This window comes from Ovis aries, chromosome 6, assembly GCF_016772045.2.
Source record: "Ovis aries strain OAR_USU_Benz2616 breed Rambouillet chromosome 6, ARS-UI_Ramb_v3.0, whole genome shotgun sequence".
Classification (NCBI taxonomy): domain Eukaryota; kingdom Metazoa; phylum Chordata; class Mammalia; order Artiodactyla; family Bovidae; genus Ovis; species Ovis aries.
Genome location: NC_056059.1, coordinates 15,592,935 through 15,613,042, shown reverse-complemented (window position 1 = coordinate 15,613,042; position 20,108 = coordinate 15,592,935). Strand labels below are relative to the sequence as shown.

Here is a 20,108-nt window from a genome sequence, read left to right as displayed (position 1 = left end):
TGCTTAGTCGCTCAGTTGTGTCCGACTCTTTGCGACCCCATAGACTGTAGCCTGCCAGGCTCCTCTGTCCATGGGGATTCTCTAGACAAGAGTACTGGAGTGGGCTGCCACGACCTCCTCCAGGGGAACTTCCCAACCCAGGGATCGAATCAGGGTCTCTGGCATTGCAGACAGATTCGTTACCAGCTGAGCTACCAGGGAAGCCCATGCTTCTAGTAAGTCTATCTAAATTTAAAAGGTAAAAACTAAGAGTCACTATTAATTGGTTTATCTTACTTATTAATAGAATCTATTTTTTTAACCATATAATAATAAAGCGATCATAAATTCATCTGGCACTTTGCAATTCACAAAACACTTCTACTAACATTACATAGATTCCTCGGCAACCCACTCTGAGACAAAAACAAATGTGTGGAACTAACACAATTGGCAGTGGGCTCACACATGTCTGGAATTCCCAGGCAATCAGCTGCATGTGTTCCCCTTTTCATTCATTTCAAAATAATAAGATTTTCAGCTTCACTTATATATTATGGCAGGTTTTAATTGTATGTTATCACCTACCTTATTCCTATGAGACCAAATCATTTGCCTTTTACAGGTAAAAAAATGGAGGCTCTTAAAAAAAAAAAAAGAAGTTACTAATAAATGACTAAGAAATAGAAGATCTATGATTAGAAAAAGTACAATTGTCTCCTCCATCCCACAGCTTCTGCCAAGTCATTATAAAAATGCGCAGGGAGGTTCTTATCCCTTGCTGCTGGGTTTCTCAAGAATGGTAACCCACTTTAGTAACACGGCATGCTCTGTAATTTACTACTGACAAAGCTACTACTAGAAGTTTACTAGTAACTTTTAATTTGGTAAAACATGACTAATAAAAAGCAACCCAACACTAACCTCTTCACTACCTCACAGTTGTAAAGCAAGCTAGTTTTAAGTTTGTGGATTTGTGCTAATGATAATATATAATGATAATAAACAGATATACAGATCATTAATTTCACAAATATATACTGAACACCTATTCTCTGCCAGACCCTATGTGAAGTGCTAGATACACAGTAGTGAAAAAAGATGGGCACTGCATTCTGTTGAGTAGGGGAGAGACGTTAATCAACAGATAAACAAAAATAACCCAGTATCGTGCATTTTGAAAAAAAAAATTAGAGTGCTAGGAGTTGCTTTTTTTTTTTTGGCCACACTTGGAGGCATGCAGGATCTTAGTTCACTGACCAGGGATAGAACTCATGTCTCCTGCAGTGGAAATGCAGTCTTAACCACTGGACTGCCAGAGAGGACCCACAAAAGATTACTGGGAAAGACAGTGTTTGAGGATGGGAAGCTCTTTTGTGGAGAATGAGAATATTTCAGTAGAGGTGGCGCATAAATTGAGATCACAAAAATGAGAAAGAGCTGGTCTTGAGAAGCATGGAAGAATATTCAAGGCAGAAAGAAACACATGCCGAAAAGTCTGAAAGCTAGAGTTTCATTTGTGTAACGGACTCAGAAACGGTCATTGTGTGGGTAGGACCAGGCAGTGTTAGGGAAGGACTGAGATAAGGCTGGAGTCCTAAACTGCTTTGTGTGCTTAGTTGCTCAATACTGTCTCACTCTGAATGTCGCCTGTCAGGCTTCTCTGTCTTTTAACTGCCTCAAGGCATCGCCTACCCTACTGCTGCTGCTAAGTCGCTTCAGTCGTGTCTGCCTCTGTGCAACCCCATAGACGGCAGCCCACCAGGCTCCCCTATCCCTGGGATTCTCCAGGCAAGAACACTGGAGTGGGTTGCCATTTCCCTCTCCAATGCATGAAAGTGAAAAGTGAAAGGGAAGTCGCTCAGTCGTGTCCGACTCTTAGCGACCCCATGGACTGCAGCCTACCAGGCTCCTCCTACTCTTTTCCAGGCAAGAGGACTGGAGTGGGGTGCCACTGCCTTCTCCAGCCTACCCCACTACTTGCCTTCAATTGACTACACTTAACTGTCCTGTGACTTCCCAGGTGGTGCTAGTGGTAAAGAACCCAGCTGCCAAAGCAGGAGATGTAAGAGACGCGGGTTCAGTCCCTGGATGGGGAAGATCCCCTGGAGGAGGGAACGGCAACCAACTCCAGCATTCCTGCCTGGTGAATCCCATGGACGTAGGAGCCTGGCGGGCTACATCCACGGGGTTGCAAAGAGTTGGACATGACTGAAGCAACTATCACTTTGACTTTCAACTGCCTTGTAATCCAGAAACTATCCCTGATCAAGCAGATAAAGCTAAAAATATAATATTAAAAGACTACCTAGACCAAGGGGACACAAGGTTTCATCTTTTTAATGAAGGTTTACATCAAGTTAAATCATTATAGATACCGATATAGAAACAAGAATGGACAGATACATATCTCTAGGTGTTCTAGAAGAAAAGTAGTATATCTCAAGGTGGGAGGACAGGGAGTCAGATTACAGGGATTTGCTCTTTTGTGTATATTTTTTAAATTAAGGAAATAAACAGCAAAATGAAAACGTTCTTTTTGCTTTTAGGAAAGGCTGTTTTTAAGAAGAATTTCAGCTGGCTACATTTTGGAAGCTTAAAGAAAAAACTCAAATTCAAGAATGTTCCCTGGACCTGAGCCTATGCATTTTTATTTAAATAAGAATTAAATGTGCATTTGTATCCCCTTAGGGCCCTGGAATGTCAATATTTTACTTTTCAGAGATGGGCAGACAGCATAGGTAATCATGGTGACCTCAGTAACACTTTCCCTTATTTAAATCAGTCTTCTTTCCAAAGCATTTTTGCCGTTAAAGATGACTATCTTTTTTTTGGCTCACAGATATGTTTCTAGAGAACAGCCATGCACATAAAAATTCTTCCTTTTGCTCTGGTGGATCTGGACTTTTTCTTTTATATGTCTACTCTTTTATCTTTTTTTAGAGGCGATGTGGAAGCAAAGAAGAGAATGGCTGTATAGTTGACCCAACTCTTTCTCTTTTTCTTGTTCTTTCTTTCTTTTTGTTTTTTTTTTTTGGCTGTGTCACTCAGCATGCAGGCTCTTAATTCCCCAACTGGGAACAGAACTCAAGTCTTTTGCAGTGGAAGTGCAGAGTCTTAACCACTGGACCACCACAGTTGGCCCAACTCTTTCTATTAAACAGTGTTTTAACTTGGAATTTTTAAGTGTAAGTGAACTACATCTTAAGTTTGTTTGTTTGTTTGTTTGTTTTTCAGGTTAACTCTAGCCCCCTTCCTCTTTTTCAGCAATAACAATCTCTAACAACTGCAACCATCTTACCATGGCTGAACTTTCATAGCAAAGAATCTCAGCTTTTCATTGGTTACAAACTGTTTTGTCACATGAAGTGTCTGACAGGTTTCGTCCTGCCCCTTCCCTTCTGCGGCAGAACACCTTACCTAAATTGCCCTTAAATTAGTCACATTAAGCATCGCTGGGGAAGGTTCGGGATAGTTCTGTCACCCCCATGCGCTTGGTATCCCTCTGCTCCAAGCATATGTTAATTATCTGTGACTCCCCTAGTCCCGAGCTGCCATAGATAGGGCTGAACTCACTTGCTCTTTCACTCAGTGAAAGCTTCTCCTTTATTCCCCATGGCACTTTGGAGGTAGGGCTAGCACTGGTCTATAAGTCCCAAACTTGACTTTGCATTCCACAGAAAGGTGGAGAAGTTGGGTCTCCTCCCACTTTTTCTTTTTACAAGAAGATAAGACCAGAGGAAGCCTGTACTGTCTTTATTTCTGCAATTGCGATGATCAGCTGCTTTATGCTCCTCACTTCTAAGTTTTTGTGCACTCAAGTATCAAAGCAGGACTAATCTCAACCGCTTCCTCTGCTAAAGAGATTTGTTGATGCTGAGGGTCTAGTTCTTTTTAATGTTTTGGATCACTTTTTGCCTTCCGTTCTGAGCACTGTTTACTTGTAACCAAGAGACAATATTTTTGTGAATTTTTAAGATCAACGAATACTCAACATTTTGACAATATCTGAATGATAATAAGCATGTTCTTATTGTCCAAGGGCCTTCAGTGACTGCTTGTTAATTGCAACCAAGGATAATATATCTTAATGTTGAGGTCTTCAATGAGGGTCTTAGATTTAACAACACACAAACAATACCGTGCGTAAAGGGCACCTCTTGAATACAATAAAAACACCACAGTAAACTCTTCCAGGGGAGAGGGCGGTGGCACCCCACTCCAGTACTCTTGCCTGGAAAAGAGTAGGAGGAGCCTGGTAGGCTGCAGTCCATGGGGTGGCCAAGAGTCAGACACGACTGAGTGACTTCACTTTCACTTTTCACTTTCCTGCATTGGAGAAGGAAATGGCAACCCACTCCAGTGTTCTTGCCTGGAGAATCCCAGGGACGGGGAGCCTGGTGGGCTGCCATCTATGGGGTTGCACAGAGTCAGACACGACTGAAGCGACTTAGCAGCAGCAGCAAACTCTTCCAGAATGATTAGTTTTTCTAATGTTTCTTAGATAACCTTTAATTCTGATCTTAACAACCAACAGGTAAAGGGACATTTAACAACTTATTGAGGGCATAGTATATCAATACCCTGCTCTTGGCTCCAAGAAAAAGGCAGTCTTATGCTGTTTTTCTGCAAGTGGTTTGCTACCAGTTGAACAGCTTAAACTAAACAAAATATTGACTTATATTGTTACCCCAAATGTATAGACTATTAAAATGTTTGCTTTTTTAATGGCTCACAATGACTATTAAAATTTCTCATTCATTCATTCTCATACCTCTTTGTTCTGAAAACACTCAGTCCAGGGGGAAACTGACTCACCTTGAGGTATAAATGAATGAATGATAGTTCTCATGTTTAATTCTTGAAAGTTGCATGGTTCTAAGCCCTGGAGCACATTAGAATCATCTAGAGAGCTTTAAAAAATACAGTATTTGAGAACCGCCTCCTAGAGGATCTGATCTGTCTAGGGGTAAGAGACATTGGTATCTTTTAAAAGCTTCCCAGGTAACTAATATTCAGCTCCAGCACATCTGAAGGATACTCACAATGTACCTGAGGAATACAACAGAAACAGCATTTCCTGAGGCCACCTACTCAGAAGAGGGTCTATCAGATGACCCACAAGGAGGGCAGTAGAAGAAGTGGGAAGTCTGAAGGGGACTGATAATTAACCACATGGAGGGGAGTGGTCCTTATCTGGAGAGTCACTATGATTCTTGCAGAAATATTCAAATTCTACTAGTATGAATTCGTGTTTTATTAATCTAAGAGAACCTTGTGATGCTTTGGAATTTCAGGTAAAATGTTTACAAATATGAGAAAGTCAGCTGGTGTGAGAGACTATACAATAAAGCAGAATGACTACCATATAGATAGCTTAGCCCCACTGTAGTAGCTTCACTTTGCATCTTTCCTGTAAGCTGGTCCTGAGCTTCTGATCATATTCCTTTTGTCCACTTCTGAACTTGCAGAATACCCCTGAATGGCTCACATTTTTTTCAGTGGGAAAGTGCCCTGTCAGCCACAATGGCCACCCGTCCATGTCTGTCCACTTATTACTATGGTCTCTTTCCAGTTTGTATCAAATGCCAATACCCATCGTGTTCCATAGTCCAGTGGAGCTGGCAGACAACCAAACAGGAAACTTGATTATTTTCTGGCCGCCACTGTAGGACAGTTCTCCCCACTAAAACTAACTGAATGGAAATTTGTTCATGATCTGAATTTATATAATGGCAGATACCTCATGTCCCCTCTTTGAACTCTTCTTTAAGCTCCAAAGATTAGAGAAGCACTTTGCTTTTCCCTCACTGGTGGGATGCCTCCTTTTTCATACAGATATTGCAAAATGACTGATTCTGAAATGAGCAGCTCTTCTTTCTAGTAGAAATAGAATTTTTCATATGCGAAAGGATACCTCCTGATTAAATTCTATAAAGAGGTATTCCCATTCCCATACTAACAGGTTTAATGTCAATGTATGGTAAAACCAATACAGTATTGTAAAGTAAAATTAAAGTAAAAATAAAAATTAAAAAAAAAAACATTAAAAAAATTTTTTTCTTAATCACAAAATAAGTTTTCACATTCCCAGAGTTACTATTTCTACTATGGCAAGTGAGGAATATACTTTTTAGTGGGTTGTGACATAGTATTAGAGCTGGCTATGCTCACTTACCTGAGAAGTAGCTTACTCGGTCTGGAGAATTTCATCCCCAGAGTAAGTTATGGTACACAAATAGTTCAAATTGTCAGTTTAACTATTTTCTGCAAATTTCTTGCATGGATGTTGTATTTTTAAAAACTTAACACTATATGAAAAGTGGTACCACTTAATTCATCACGTGAAGTCACTCAGTTGTGTCTGACTCTGTTACCCCATGGACTATATAGCCCACCAGGCTCCTCCATCCATGGAATTTTCTAGGCAAGAATACCGGAGTGGGTTGCCATTTCTTTCTCCAGGGGATCTTCCCGACCCAGGGATCGAACTCGGGTCTCCCGCATTGCGAGCAGACACTTTACTGTCTCATAAGACACACTAGATTGTAGGGGATACTGCTGGAAATTGTCACATGCTCTTCTTGCTATTACCTCTTCTTACTATTTCCCAGGCCTGTGTTTAACAGCATTGGGACTAGGCTTTAACAGTCAGAAAGGTTTTGATTCCTGTGTGTATGTTTTAAGAGTATTAACTGCATTCCTAATTTTACACTCCTCCAGGTAAAAAAATTTAAAAGTCTGTATATTTTTGTTTTTTCTTTTTAACAAGTCCTCTGTCATGTATACTGTGAGAATACAGTAGTGCCCCCCATCCCTTACCTGTGCTTTTCCTAAGTTTCAGTTAACTGTGATGAAAATATACAAATATTTGACAAAAATATTAAATAGAAAATCCCAGAAACAGACAATTTAGAAGTTTTAAGTTGTGTGTGCCAGGTTCTTGGCTTGTATAGCTTGATCTAGATTTGTTTTTCATGATTCTCCATAAATATCCAAACATACTGGCAATTTCCATATTATCATATGGCACTACATTGTCTGGCAAAAGGAAATCTCTTACTCATCAATAAGGCAATAAGTCAAGCCAGTTTCTAAAACCGATGATTTCTCAACAATAAGTAAAATTAAGCAAATATTTTCAAAAGTCCTCCAATTTATATTTTACAAAACTAAAAGATGTTTAAAAATCTTAAGGGCTTCACTGGTGGCTCAGTGGTAAAGAAACCACCTGCCAATTCAGGAGACATGGGTTTGATCCCTGATCCAGGAAGATCCCACATGCTGGAGATCAACGAAGTACATGTGCCACTAATATGAGCCTGTGCTCTAGGGCCTGGAGACACTACTGAGCCCCCACGCCACAGCTCCTGAAGCCTGTGTGTCCTAGAGCCCGTGGTCTGCAACAAGAGCGTGTGTGTGTATATGATTGTGTCCAACTCTTTAGGACCCTTTGGACTGTAGCTCCTCGGTCCATGGGATTCTCCAGGGCATCTTCCCCCTCTAAGGATTGAACCCACGTCTCTTACATCTCCACATTGGCAGGCAGGTTCTTTACCACTAGTGCCACTTGGAACGCCCCAACAACATAACAAACCACCACAGTGAGAAGCCTGCACACCGCAACTAGAGAGTAGCCTGCACAGCAACAAAGACCCAGCACAACCAGAAATAAATAAATACAATTTAACGTAATTTTTTTAAAAAGCAGACTACTTAAAGCATCAACTTGACATGATTTAAATGACTTTGGATATTAGTTCACTACATGATCCCTTCAATTCTATAATTTAACCTTATTTGGCAATATATCGATAACTTAAAAAATAAAAATGTATCTTTAAAATGAAACAAATTCTTAGCTAGATTTCTATACCTCTTATTTGCATAAGTTCCACATGAAAGGAGAGGTTTCGAAGTCTTTTAATAGCATTATTATAGTAATGAGTCACCAATGAGACCAGCATTTGGGTGGGAATGATAAGATAGGTGCTTGGTTGTCTCAAAAGATTTACATGTAATTATTTACAGAAAGGTTTTACTAACTAGAGCAATAATGAGGTTTGAAATATTTTCCATTCCTAAGAGCTGGTGCTCTTGGGCCATAAAGAAGTCTAGAATGCAATCTAGCATCCTAATTGAGAGACTTTGGAATGAGTGATCTTGGACTTATTACTTGCTTCTGCCACTTACTAGCTATACAGTTTTTAACAATTTACTTAATTTTGTAGCATCTCAGTTTCTTCATCAGTACTAAAAGGAAATAATTAGTCCTTAGTTGCCTAGGAGTATTGTGAAGATTAACTTAATGAATTCTGATGGCTGTATTTACTAATCAGCTAATAAATATTAATCTTAGAGAAGCTGTAGCAGTCAACAATAAGAAGTCATTACCTAAAACTATCAACATCTCTAAATTCTAAACTGTAATGAAATTCTAGTGGTAAAAAGAAAGTTTATCTAATACATGTGTCAACTAGAAACTGGCGCTTACCAAAGGGATTTGCCATTTGCCTCTGCAATTGAATCAATCCTGTGCAGACCTTTGACACACCCCAAAGGGAGTTCAGGGTGGAGAGTGAGGCACACACCAGGTAAACTGGTGGAACAGGTCTTTCAGTTCAGTTGCTCAGTCCTGTCCAACTCTTTGTGACCCATGGACTGCAGCACGCCAGGCCTCCCTGTCCATCACCAACTCCCGGAGTTTACCCAAACTCATGTCCATTGAGTCGGTGATGCCATCCAACCATCGCATCCTCTGTCATCCCCTTCTCCTCCTGCCTTCAATCTTTCCCAGTATCAGGGTCTTTTCAAGTGAGTCAGCTCTTCACATCAGGTGGCCAAAGTATTGGAGTTTCAGCTTCAACATCAGTCCTTCCAATGAATATTCAGGACTCATTTCCTTTAGGATGGACTGGGTGGATCTCCTTGCAGTCCAAGGGACTCTCAAGAGTCTTCTCCAACACCACAGTTCAAAATCATCAATCCTTCAGCGCTCAGCTTTCTTTATGGTCCAACTCTCACATCCATACATGACTACTGGAAAAACCATAGTCTTGACTAGATGGACCAGGTCTTTAGATGGTTAGATATTTTCAGGAACTGATTTCATAATTCAATCCTTGCATCTTCTCATATCTAGAAAAGCAGTAAATTTCTTCATGGTGCCTCATGACTAGCAGAAAACCTTCTGTAAAAGAAGTGCTTCAACTCCCTCTTCAACAAAGTCGTATATTGATATGTTGACCTTCCCCCACTCCCTCTTTGAAGCAGTCTCCTCTCTCAGAGCTCTCGGAGGTGCTGTCTCCCGGGCTGCAGTCCTTATTGTGCCACCAATAAAACTTAACTCGCAACTCTCACATTGTGCGTCTCTTTTCAGTTGACACATGTTAACCATAAAATGAATATTACATGAGAAGTACTCAATTCTAAACAGTGGGACTCCTATTGATTTGGCTCTTGGAACTCCCACACCCTCCAAAAAATATTTTTACAGCTTCATACAGTTTGGATTACTCTAAAAAGAAACAGTTTTCCTTAGAGACTACCGCAAGGCCACATTTTACATCATCCCAGTCCCCAAAGTGGACCTTTCTCTTTGCAGATCTTTAACTGAAGACACCATCTAAGAGGAAACTGCTGAGGGGAAAAAAAGAAATCTGTCACAATGGATTCCTTTCAACTGTTTCCCAGGTATTAGTTGACAGCTGCTGCTGCTACTGCTGCTGCTAAGTCGCTTCAGTCGTGTCCGACTCTGTGCGACCCCATAAATGGCAGCCCACCAGGCTCCCCCGTCCCTGGGATTCTCCAGGCAAGAACACTGGAGTGGGTTGCCATTTCCTTCTCCAATGCAGGAAAGTGAAAAGTGAAAGTGAAGTCGCTCCGTCGTGTCCGACTCTTAGCGACCCCATGGACTGCAGCCCACCAGGCTCCTCCGTCCATGGGATTTTCCAGGCAAGAGCGCTGGAGTGGGGTGCCATTGCCTTCTCCATCTGCTATTGTCACATTATTATGGTTATAAAACCTTTACCAGCCTAAGTCTCACCTCTCCACCACCCCATTCAGGATCTCCCTTGCCTAGGGAAAAAAAAGCAGGATTCTCTCAAGCACAGAAAAATACAGACAGTGCCTTTCTGCCAGACAGTGATTGATTCCCTGACACCAGCTCTTCAAATTCTGAGTATGTTTGAGCATAAGAAACACCTGGAGATCTTGTTAAAAGGCAGATTTTGATTCAATGGGTCTGGGGTGGGGCCTGATATGCTGTATGTGTAGCAAGCTCCCCAGTGATGCTGCTGGTCCACACACAGAGCCAGGTCCTATGTAGTGAGTATTGTGACAATCCTAGTGAGGTCACTATAGTGTGTGTGTATGTGTGTGTGTATGCGTGCGCGCATGCATATGCATGTGTGACCTGGCTAAAAATATTTCAGAAATTTTTAGATGAAGAAGGGAGAAGCACTCGCTGCACTGTCCTAGAAACCTTATTTCAAGATGAACACTTGGTTCTTCCAAAATTTGCTTTTTCAAATTGGTAAAGACAGTTTTTTCTCTCACAATGAGGCTCTGAAACCTAGGTGACCCCTCCATAACTAAAGACAATGGCCTGTGAGAGAGCAGAGAGGACACAGTAGTTAATGAACTGCTTCTCTGATATACCACGGTCACTTTCTAATGTCATGATCAGCCTAGCAGGTACTGACAGACACGAAGAAAACTGCAAACGGAATATACGTGAGGGCAGTTTCCTGATGTCATGGATAATATTTTTCAAATTTATTAATAATAATAGTAAACTATAACTTTGGTAACTTTGTGAAAATGATACCATTCTGTACAAAGTAAATGTCTAGTGTCACTTTTGAGACCTTATTTAAGGCCATACTTAATCTCTTACCCCCGATTTTTTTTTTTAATCTTTTAAACAGAATGACAGCATTAACCACCTACCTATCTTTCTTGAATGCTTTAAACCTTAAGAGACAGTAGGATAAGTTCATAGATAGTTATTAGACAGTGAGGTGAAGTTTAATTGATAGAGGAACAAAATGAGAAATATCCTCTCTAAGGGTGGCAATTTTGAAGAAGCTCATTTGAAAAACAAAAAAACGTATTTGATGATACTGAAATCCAGTAGAGTAGTTACATGAATGGTGCCATATAAGGGAAATAAAGTATAAAAAAAAATATTCATAAGCTGCTGACATATTTTATTCTCCATGTAAATCTTAAAAGAAGACATTTTTTTTTATGTTTCAAAAATTAAACCTTTAAATATTTTGTTCCCATGTAAAAAAGGAAGTGAAAAGTATTATAATCTAGAAAATTTTAAGGATGATTTTACATATTTAAACAAAACTAACAGATCTTTGTTTAAAATGGGATTCACTGAACTTTGCAGTGCCATTCCTGAAATAACTCTCGAGATGGAATAATGGGCTGTTTCTTATTTTGTAGTTTCTTAATGCAAAGTAAGCAGCTTTACAGAGCTTAGCTGTCTCCACTGACCTAACAGCATTCTTTACCTCCTTTGCAATGAAACAGAAATAGTTTTCTCTCGAAAGGCAATTTTATACCAAGGCATAGACTTTGTCTATTAAAAATTAAATTTCCTCCTTTGTTTAGAAAAGTTCAGAAATGTTAGAAGTCCCAGGCATTGTGTTGTCAATACTAATTTCTTAGTGTCTTCCTAATTGCCTCTCTCCAGGAATTTTTTAAGGCTATCTCTGTCATTGGACCCAAACTCTGCCTGAATTTCTTATCAGCTGCCACCTTTTGTCTTGTACACTGCTGAGTAGAGGAGGGGGGTGGTGTGCATGGAAATGAAACAGGAAAGGCAATCTAATGGCCAAGACAGAGACTCCTGGGATGCTGTTCTCCAACTGTGAAACTCCCCTTCTTATTTGTAATTACCTTGGAGAAGAAATGCTGTTCTGGCTGCTCTAAGACCAAAAATGTGACAGAAGCAGAAACAACAAAAGCCTTTCAGAAAGACAGCGCTGAGTCAAAACCATACCCTTTTGAGTTACTAATTCTGTGATGGAGCCCCAGCTTCTTCATCTGTAAAATGGAGAGAATCTCTTCCCTGTAGCTATATTCTGAGAATTAAATAAGTAATACAATTTAAGCAGGACAGGCAATTAATTTACTTTATTAACCCCAACAAATTGTAGCAAATTGTGGGCACAACTAGTAACACATTTTTTAAATTCCTTGAAAATATAATGTTAACATATATATTGTACACGTTTACACAGACAAAAACTAACTTTTACTTCTTAGAAGTTTTCAGATGATAAATCATTATAATTGCATGTTTGGAACCAAATCCTAAGTCTAATACATACTAATGACTTTGTGGTTTTAGAAATCCTCTTACAATTAAGTCACACATATTTATTAGTGTGTTAACATATTTATTAGTATTTATATATCATTTAAAACATTATTTAAAAATATAGTCACCAAAAATGATTAGCCCCGGGACCTGAGGGAATAGAAAACTTTCCTATCTTTAGCAAAAAATTTTGTTTATAATAATGGAAAAAAGAAAACAAGAAAGATAACTATAAAATCTACTAAAAGTATTTAAATGCATTTTATTTCATATCAGATTATATATAACAAAATCAAAATTTTAAAACTTGTTTAAGTATCAAGATTTAACTACTTTATAGGCATTTGTTGGAGTATTTATTTTTACTCTAACACAATTTCAGTTTTTTCAGAGAGTAAGAAAAAGAGACTCATGTTGTCCTAGTTCATATACTCATATCTAGAGGCATGGCAGAATGGCTACGTTTTCTAGGTAGATTTTAAATAATCAGAAGTACCTGGGCAGATAAACAGACCTCATGTCTCTAACATCTTCCTATGGACAGGTTCTCCTCATCTCCTAGTAAGATGTTAAACCTGATCTCTACCTCCAGAGATGCTAAGGTGACTTTGCATGGTGACTGCAAAATCTTTCCAGGTGATTACAATGTGGGAAGTGCAAGTCATGTGAAGAACCAACTATGCTAAATAATAAGAATGGCTACGAGGCAGTGCAGGAATAGTAAAGCACAGGAGTGTTAAAAAAGACACGAACAAATGTTCTCTTAAGAATAGTGCCTTAGTGGGCATACCTCCAAATATGCCTGCTGTCTTCTCTTTAAATATCTGTTGAAAAAGATTAAAAAAAAAAAAAGGATAGAATAAGAAGAGGTAGACAAAAGAAAACCAGAATCTACTGGAAAAGGAGGATTTCATCAGAGCCACCTTGAAAATGCAAGAGATGGGTAGTTGTTACTGACCCTGCCACATTTGGTGAAATCTGAATATTTGGGAAGTTCAGATGCTTTCAAGAGTGGGAGGCGTGTCAGGAAAGAGAATTAGGTAACAAGTGACCTGAAATTAGGATGGGAGTCTCCCTAAAGGAGAGAACTATACAGAGGGTGTAATGAAAGGAAGGGTTTTTCTAAGACACTTCCTTGCCTGTGCTGTCTAAAATCTTACTAATGTTCATGAACAGAAATGAAAGGGCTCCATGTATGCTGAATTACATACTTCATTTTCAGGAAAGGAAGGACAGGAGAATTGAATTAGTTTCTCCAAGCAGTTAGTTTTGTACTTCCTTGGTTAGTTAAATAAAAACTTGATTAATAAATGTCTGCCTCTACAAAATGTATCAAGACTCAGCATCTACACCCAAGCACAAAATTATTCCTCAAAAAACTCTTTCAGATGGTAGCCTGTGGCTGGATATTTGTGGCTACAGGAAGCCACAGCCAAACTGGCAAAAGATGCTGTTTCCTCACTCACTCGACTGATCTGTATCAACCTATGCAACTGGCTAATCATCATCATTTGGACCCATTTTTGGAAGACTTGGACAGGGAGAGAGTCCAAGAGCATAAGGCCAGGCCCTCCGGGGTTTCCTTGCAGCAAGGCCAGAGCCCAGGATTAGTGAGAGGTTTGTGAGAGAAAGTCTCAGACATTTCATCTATCTTAATAACAACCTCACTTGTTCCCTCCATAATTTACTGCTAACTGAAGCATAAAAGGAACATCTGTACACAGTGACTGACCGTTGTACAGATGGTCCCTAAGTTAAGTAACAATTTGGAATATGCAATGTGAAGCAAAGAGAGCCAGATGTCAAATAATACTATACAGTATTGGGGAGGGGGGGGGGTCCTGACCGAATAATCTGTAATATAGTTTTTAAAGATATTTTATCTTTAGAAAGAAAACCAACAGCAATTCAATAAACACTTACCGAGTACTAACTCCCTCAAAGAATTATGTATCTGCCATGGAAGATATAAAAACACCTTCATGAGTTACACATGTTGAATTAGCCATTAGGCTAAATGACACTTTTTGTCATTGCATGCTAAGTTGCTTCAGTCCTGTCCGACTCTTTGCAGCCTTATTGTTTCATTATACAAAGTAAATTTTTTAAAGGAAAAGAAGTAAGAAATATGTTCATGATGCTAAGAAGTGAATCAGAGATCAGTGCTTAGTATTTTGACATCTAATCGCAAATTCTTTTCTAGGAAAAGGAAGGATTAAACAAATACATATAAATAGTAACCAAATACTCAGTTACTTTATTTTTAAATACAAAGGTAATCCAAAATTTATGGATATAATACACTGAAAAATAAGTTTGCCAAATCAGTCAATTATGCTTTCATACACAGCTTAAGAAGCTTATTACATTTTTTCTTGTACTTATTTACAGTTTACTGAATGTATTAACGTGAATGTTATTTTTAAAAAATCCAATCATAGTCTACATCTCTATATTACTTTATATTATATAAGGGTGCACTTTCCCATGGCACTACATATTCATCCATCGCCACAGAAATAGAGAAAGGACTCCACAGTGACCATTGTATAGAGGGTCCATAATTTAAGTAATCCCATTTTGAATATCACAACAAATTTTACGCCAAACATGATGCAATTTATTTTGTGCCACCTGTGGAATCAATCTGCACATTTTCTTCAATTGTGATCTGTTTACTGAGACAGAAACACAGCTCTGATGAAGGGAAACTCCACTCTCATTAACATCTTTCTGGACCCCTGGCACACCATTTATCAAGAAGCAGGACAAAACGGAACAGCCATTCTCCAGCTGGTAACCAAGAAAGCTGGATAGTACACTAACTTAAACAACTAGTCATGACGCACAAAATCTTAGCCTCAGCTCTCGTGTCAAACTTACTTTGCACAGTTGCTTTATTTTCTCTATTCTATTCACAACAGACTTACAAAAACTTTGTAAGTTTTTCCATAGTTTGTCTGTAAAACAGAGGTAATAGCGTACCTGCCCAGGATGATGGTAGTGTTGGAATACTGAACACTATTTCAAAATCATTTTCCTTTATTCATTTAGCCAGCAAACTTTCATGGAGTGCCTACCACATGCCAAGGAATCAGAGCATACCCAGGGGAGCAAGACAGGCAAATCCTCCACTGTCATGGGATTTATAATACAGGGGGACTGTCAGTCAATAATATATATGAAAGCAATTTCAAAAATTGATGATTACTTTGCTTAATCATGAAAAAGATAAATGTTTTTCAATTTAAGTAGGTGAGATTAAAATTTTTACCATAAAAATAAGAAATGCCCAGGGTTAGGGAAAAAAGAGAAAGTCAAGTAATACAGGAATGATGCAAAGTGAAGGCCAAGTCTCCTTCCCTTTTCCACTGACTCCCAATTCCACTCCTTGGATTTTTATGTATATTTGTGCATTAATATATGCATACATGTTTTTTTAAAGGTGTATCTTAACACTATTGCATATTTTTATATTTTCACTTATGGCAATGTATCTGAAATCTTTTCACATCAGCAGGAGTCACTACCTCCATCTTTTTAACAGTTCATAGAGAATAAAAAATTACCCTCAAAAATGACTCCAAAAAGCACAAGAATTTCTATCCTTCAGCCAAAATATTTTCCCATACTCCCCAGCATTGAGAGTGTGGAAAAATTTTAATCTCATAGTCTAGAAGATAAAAGTAGTATCTCATTGCTGTTTTCTACTCTTAAATTGGCACCTAAAGCAAACAGTAAAACAAAAATTTAATTTTTTTTAAACAATACAATGGGAATTTGTTTACCACTTTGCTCCACATTAAACACAAACACATAAAAGGCACACACAGGCACGTACTATTAAATGCCATGATTTCTTATCATCTTAACAATGTGTACGGCAGATCTTCCCATCACAGCACCTGAAGCTTGACCTCATTTTTTCTGCAGTTCTGTAGTATTTCATGGCTTCAATGTGCCCTTGGAAAGCATATAGAATGCCTTCAATTGTTTGCTATGAAAAACAATACTGCAAAGAACATTCTTGCACCTGTATCGTTTTGTACACATGTAGAAGGGCGGCGGCGGGGGGATGGGAGGCGGCGGGGGGATGGGAGGCGGCGGGGGGGGGGATGGGAGGCGGGGGGGGGGGGATGGGAGGCGGTGGGATCCTAGTCATGGGCAAAATGCTTTTACATTGAAAAGTCTTGACAGTGTCTAAAGCTCTCCAAGACTGTAGCCATTGACTGTCCCACCAATAGTACATATGACCATCTATTCTCCCATACCCTCAACACAACGATAGTGATCAAATTTTAAAATCTAGTTCCTCTGACTCTTTGCATGGAGTTTTTTCCTCTTACCTGTCCCCTCACTAACCTGCTCCTGCCATCCTGGCCTTGACAGACATCTGACTTTCCTGCCAGACAGAGCCTATTCTTGGACCCTTCCCTCATTCCAGAATATGCATAGCTTACCCTCATTACCTTACAATATTTACTCAGATACTATCTTTCCTAACATTCCTGCCAAACCGGACCTTCCAACTATCCCCAATTCCTGTCTAGGCCATCCTGCTTTGCTTTTCTCCATAGCACACATCACTATCAGGCACACTAGATATAAATCAGAAATATACATGGTTAACTTATTTTATCTATCTCTTACTACTAATTTATAAACATCATAAAGAGAAAGTGAAAGTCACTCAGTCATGTCTGACTCTTTGTGACCTTCATAGAGGCAGGGACTAAAAATGCTATTTCATTAAACAATCTGCACAGCTATGCCATTTTACTAGGTTTAATGCACATCAACTTCATGGTAATGAAGCTTCAGATATTTTAAATGTATTCAAATTATCCACTCTAGTCTATTGTTACAATACTAAAAGCATGCATGTTGCCCATATGTTGCTACAACATGTACTGATTTTGGAAACATGATATGTTCTATAGAAAGTGTAACTAGAATGGGAAATAACAAATGGATTCATGTGAAATACCAAGAAGGGTGATGTACCAAATAAAAAGTTTAGGAAATAGGTAGACAAAGGGGGAAAGGAACCTCATTATCTCACACACTGACTCCTTTAAGGTTTTTTCTTTTTTTTTTTTTTTAACTATTTTCTATTCAGCAGGTTCTTATGCCTTACTGGGAAACTTAATAAGATGCATTCTCTGACACAGGGGATTGATATTAAGATATAATTCATATCATTACAACCAGCAAAAGATGATGCTATGAGGAAGAATACCATTTCCTCTTAAAACAGTGGTAGCAGTGTATAATGCACATCACCAGAGATGGCAATTCGACAATATCCATCAACATTTTCATTGCACTTTGTTCCTTGTATATCTTACAGATACACTGTATCTCAAATAGTAAAGGACTGGAAACAACACAAATGCCCACATAATGAAACAATATACAGCTTCAAAAATATACAATGCAGAAGCGCCTTTTTCACGGAAATAAAAACAATACATGTCTGTGTATATAAAATAAGTTTAAATAGTAGTGCTCAATGAAGAAATGAAGATGTAGACCATTATGTATAGTATCCTACCACGTGTGTATCTAAAATCAGAAAATAGAATATAGTTGCAGATTTTGTATTTGCAAATCCTCCTACTCACTAAAATTTATTTCTACCCTCTCCTGAAGTCAAAGCACTTTCAGCATCAACTGTGGACATTTACAGAGTGGCAAAAAAATTTGAGTCACATGACATATGTGCCCAACTGAGGTAGAACAAGACAAAGGACTCTCTGCTTCCAATTTCAGCTCTCGCACTGTAAGCACGTGTCCTTTCCAGGTCTTAGCACTCTGTCTCTTGCATTTCTGTGCTTTTCGGTTGATGTTTTGCTTTTAAAATAGCCCCCAGTGGTAACGTGCTGCCTAGTGCTCCCAGGCAAAGCTGGGACATGTCTTATGAAGAAATTTCATGCGTGAATCAGAGAGCCACTGGCTGGGTTCACTGTTAATGAATGAACAAATATATATTAAATAGTGTGTATTTACACAGAAATGCATACAAAACAAAAATACATATTGATCAAAGTGATGAGAAGCTCTCAAGAACCAAATCCTGTATTTCCCCTGAGTGCATTGGTTCTGTATTAGCTAATTCAGTGTTTGTGGTGATTTTATAGAACATAGCTGTCACCAACGGAGAAGGCAATGGCAACCCACTCCAGTACTCTTGCCTGGAAAATCCCATGGATGGAGGAGCCTGGTGGGCTGTAGTCCATGGGGTCGCGAAGAGTCGGACACGAGTGAGCGACTTCACTTTCACTTTTCACTTTCCTGCATTGGAGAAGAAAATGGCAACCCACTCCAGTATTCTTGCCTGGAGAATCTCAGGGACAGGGGAGTCTGGCGGGCTGCCGTCTATGGGGTAGCACAGAGTTGGACACAACTGAAGCGACTTAGCAGCAGCAGCAGCAGCTATCACCAATAATACATCCCAGGTGGTGCTAGTGGTAAAGAATCCACCTGCCAGTGCAGAAGATATAAAAGATGTGGGTTTGATCCCTGGGTTGTGAAGATTCCCCTGGAGAGCAACCCACTCCAGTATTCTTGCCTGGAGAATTCCATGGACAGAGGAGCCTGGCAGGCTACAGTCACAGGGTCACACAGAGTCAGATATGACTGAAGCGACAGCATGCACGTACTACCAATAATGAGAACTGACTGTATTCACAGTTGCTTTTACATGCAAGACCATAAAGGTATGCTGGTTATCCATAGGAAGGGGCATTCTGAATTAAAACTGGATTTATACCTTTTTATGGACTTCCCAAGTAGCTCAGAGGTATAGGAGACACAGGTTTGATCGCTGGGTTGGGAAGATCCCCTGGAAAAGGAAATGGCAGCCCATTCCAGTATTTTTGCCTGGAGAATTCCATGGACACACGAGTCTGGCGGGCTACAGTCCATGAGGTCACAAAAGAGTCAGACACGACTTAGCGACTAAACAACAACAAAACCCTTTACATTGAATACATTTTCCAATAAGTACCCTTGTGTACAATTTTTATTTTATACCATGCCTGTGTTAAATTATTTTTTAAATGAATAAAACTAAAGGTTAAAAACAAATTAACTAAAAGAATGTTACCAGTAGAAAGTTCAACAACTGGCTTTAAAGGCTACCCAGAGTAGAATTATAAAGATAATAGACAACTAAATACCAAAATTCTATCAACTTTTGACTCAATACAGCTTTAATGTGGCTATTTCAAGGTGGTATAATAAACCATTTTGCTAAATATATTTAGCTATTTTGAACGATTTTTCCCCAGAATTTTTTTTTTTTCCTTTTTGGCCATTTTCCCTCTGTCTCTCACTGCTGTAAATATAAAATAAGGGGTGGATCCTGAAACATGCCGATTTGGACTCTAAAGACAAATTGAATCATATTTTGGTTAAGGAAATATCTACTGGCAGCTTCTCCAGCTCACTTAACATGTTATAGTCTATTCTTAAATCACCATAGTTCCCTCATCAAAACAACTCCTTGGGGGGTTTTTGGGGAGAGGAGTGTGTGTGCAGGCACCTTCCTTGAGGACTTGCTATGCTTCTGATTTTAGCAGGCATAAATTTGCTTTATTAAGATGAAAACTCCATAGCAATGAATGTTTAACCACTGAAATGAGTGGCAATGGTATAGAAACACAACCTCAGAATCTAGATTTACATACCATACTGATAATTTATTTTAATAGGATAATATATTTTAAGGTACTTGAAATATCAGGCTTCCCAGGTGACACTAGTGGTAAAGAACCTGCCTGCCAATGCA

General features: G+C 39.1%; 1 protein-coding gene across 3 annotated transcripts in view; it reads right to left on the bottom strand.

Annotated features, from left to right (window-relative positions):
• ELOVL6 (ELOVL fatty acid elongase 6) overlaps nucleotides 1-20,108 on the bottom strand; it is a 139,066-nt gene that overhangs the window by 88,141 nt on the left and 30,817 nt on the right. The window lies entirely within an intron of this gene.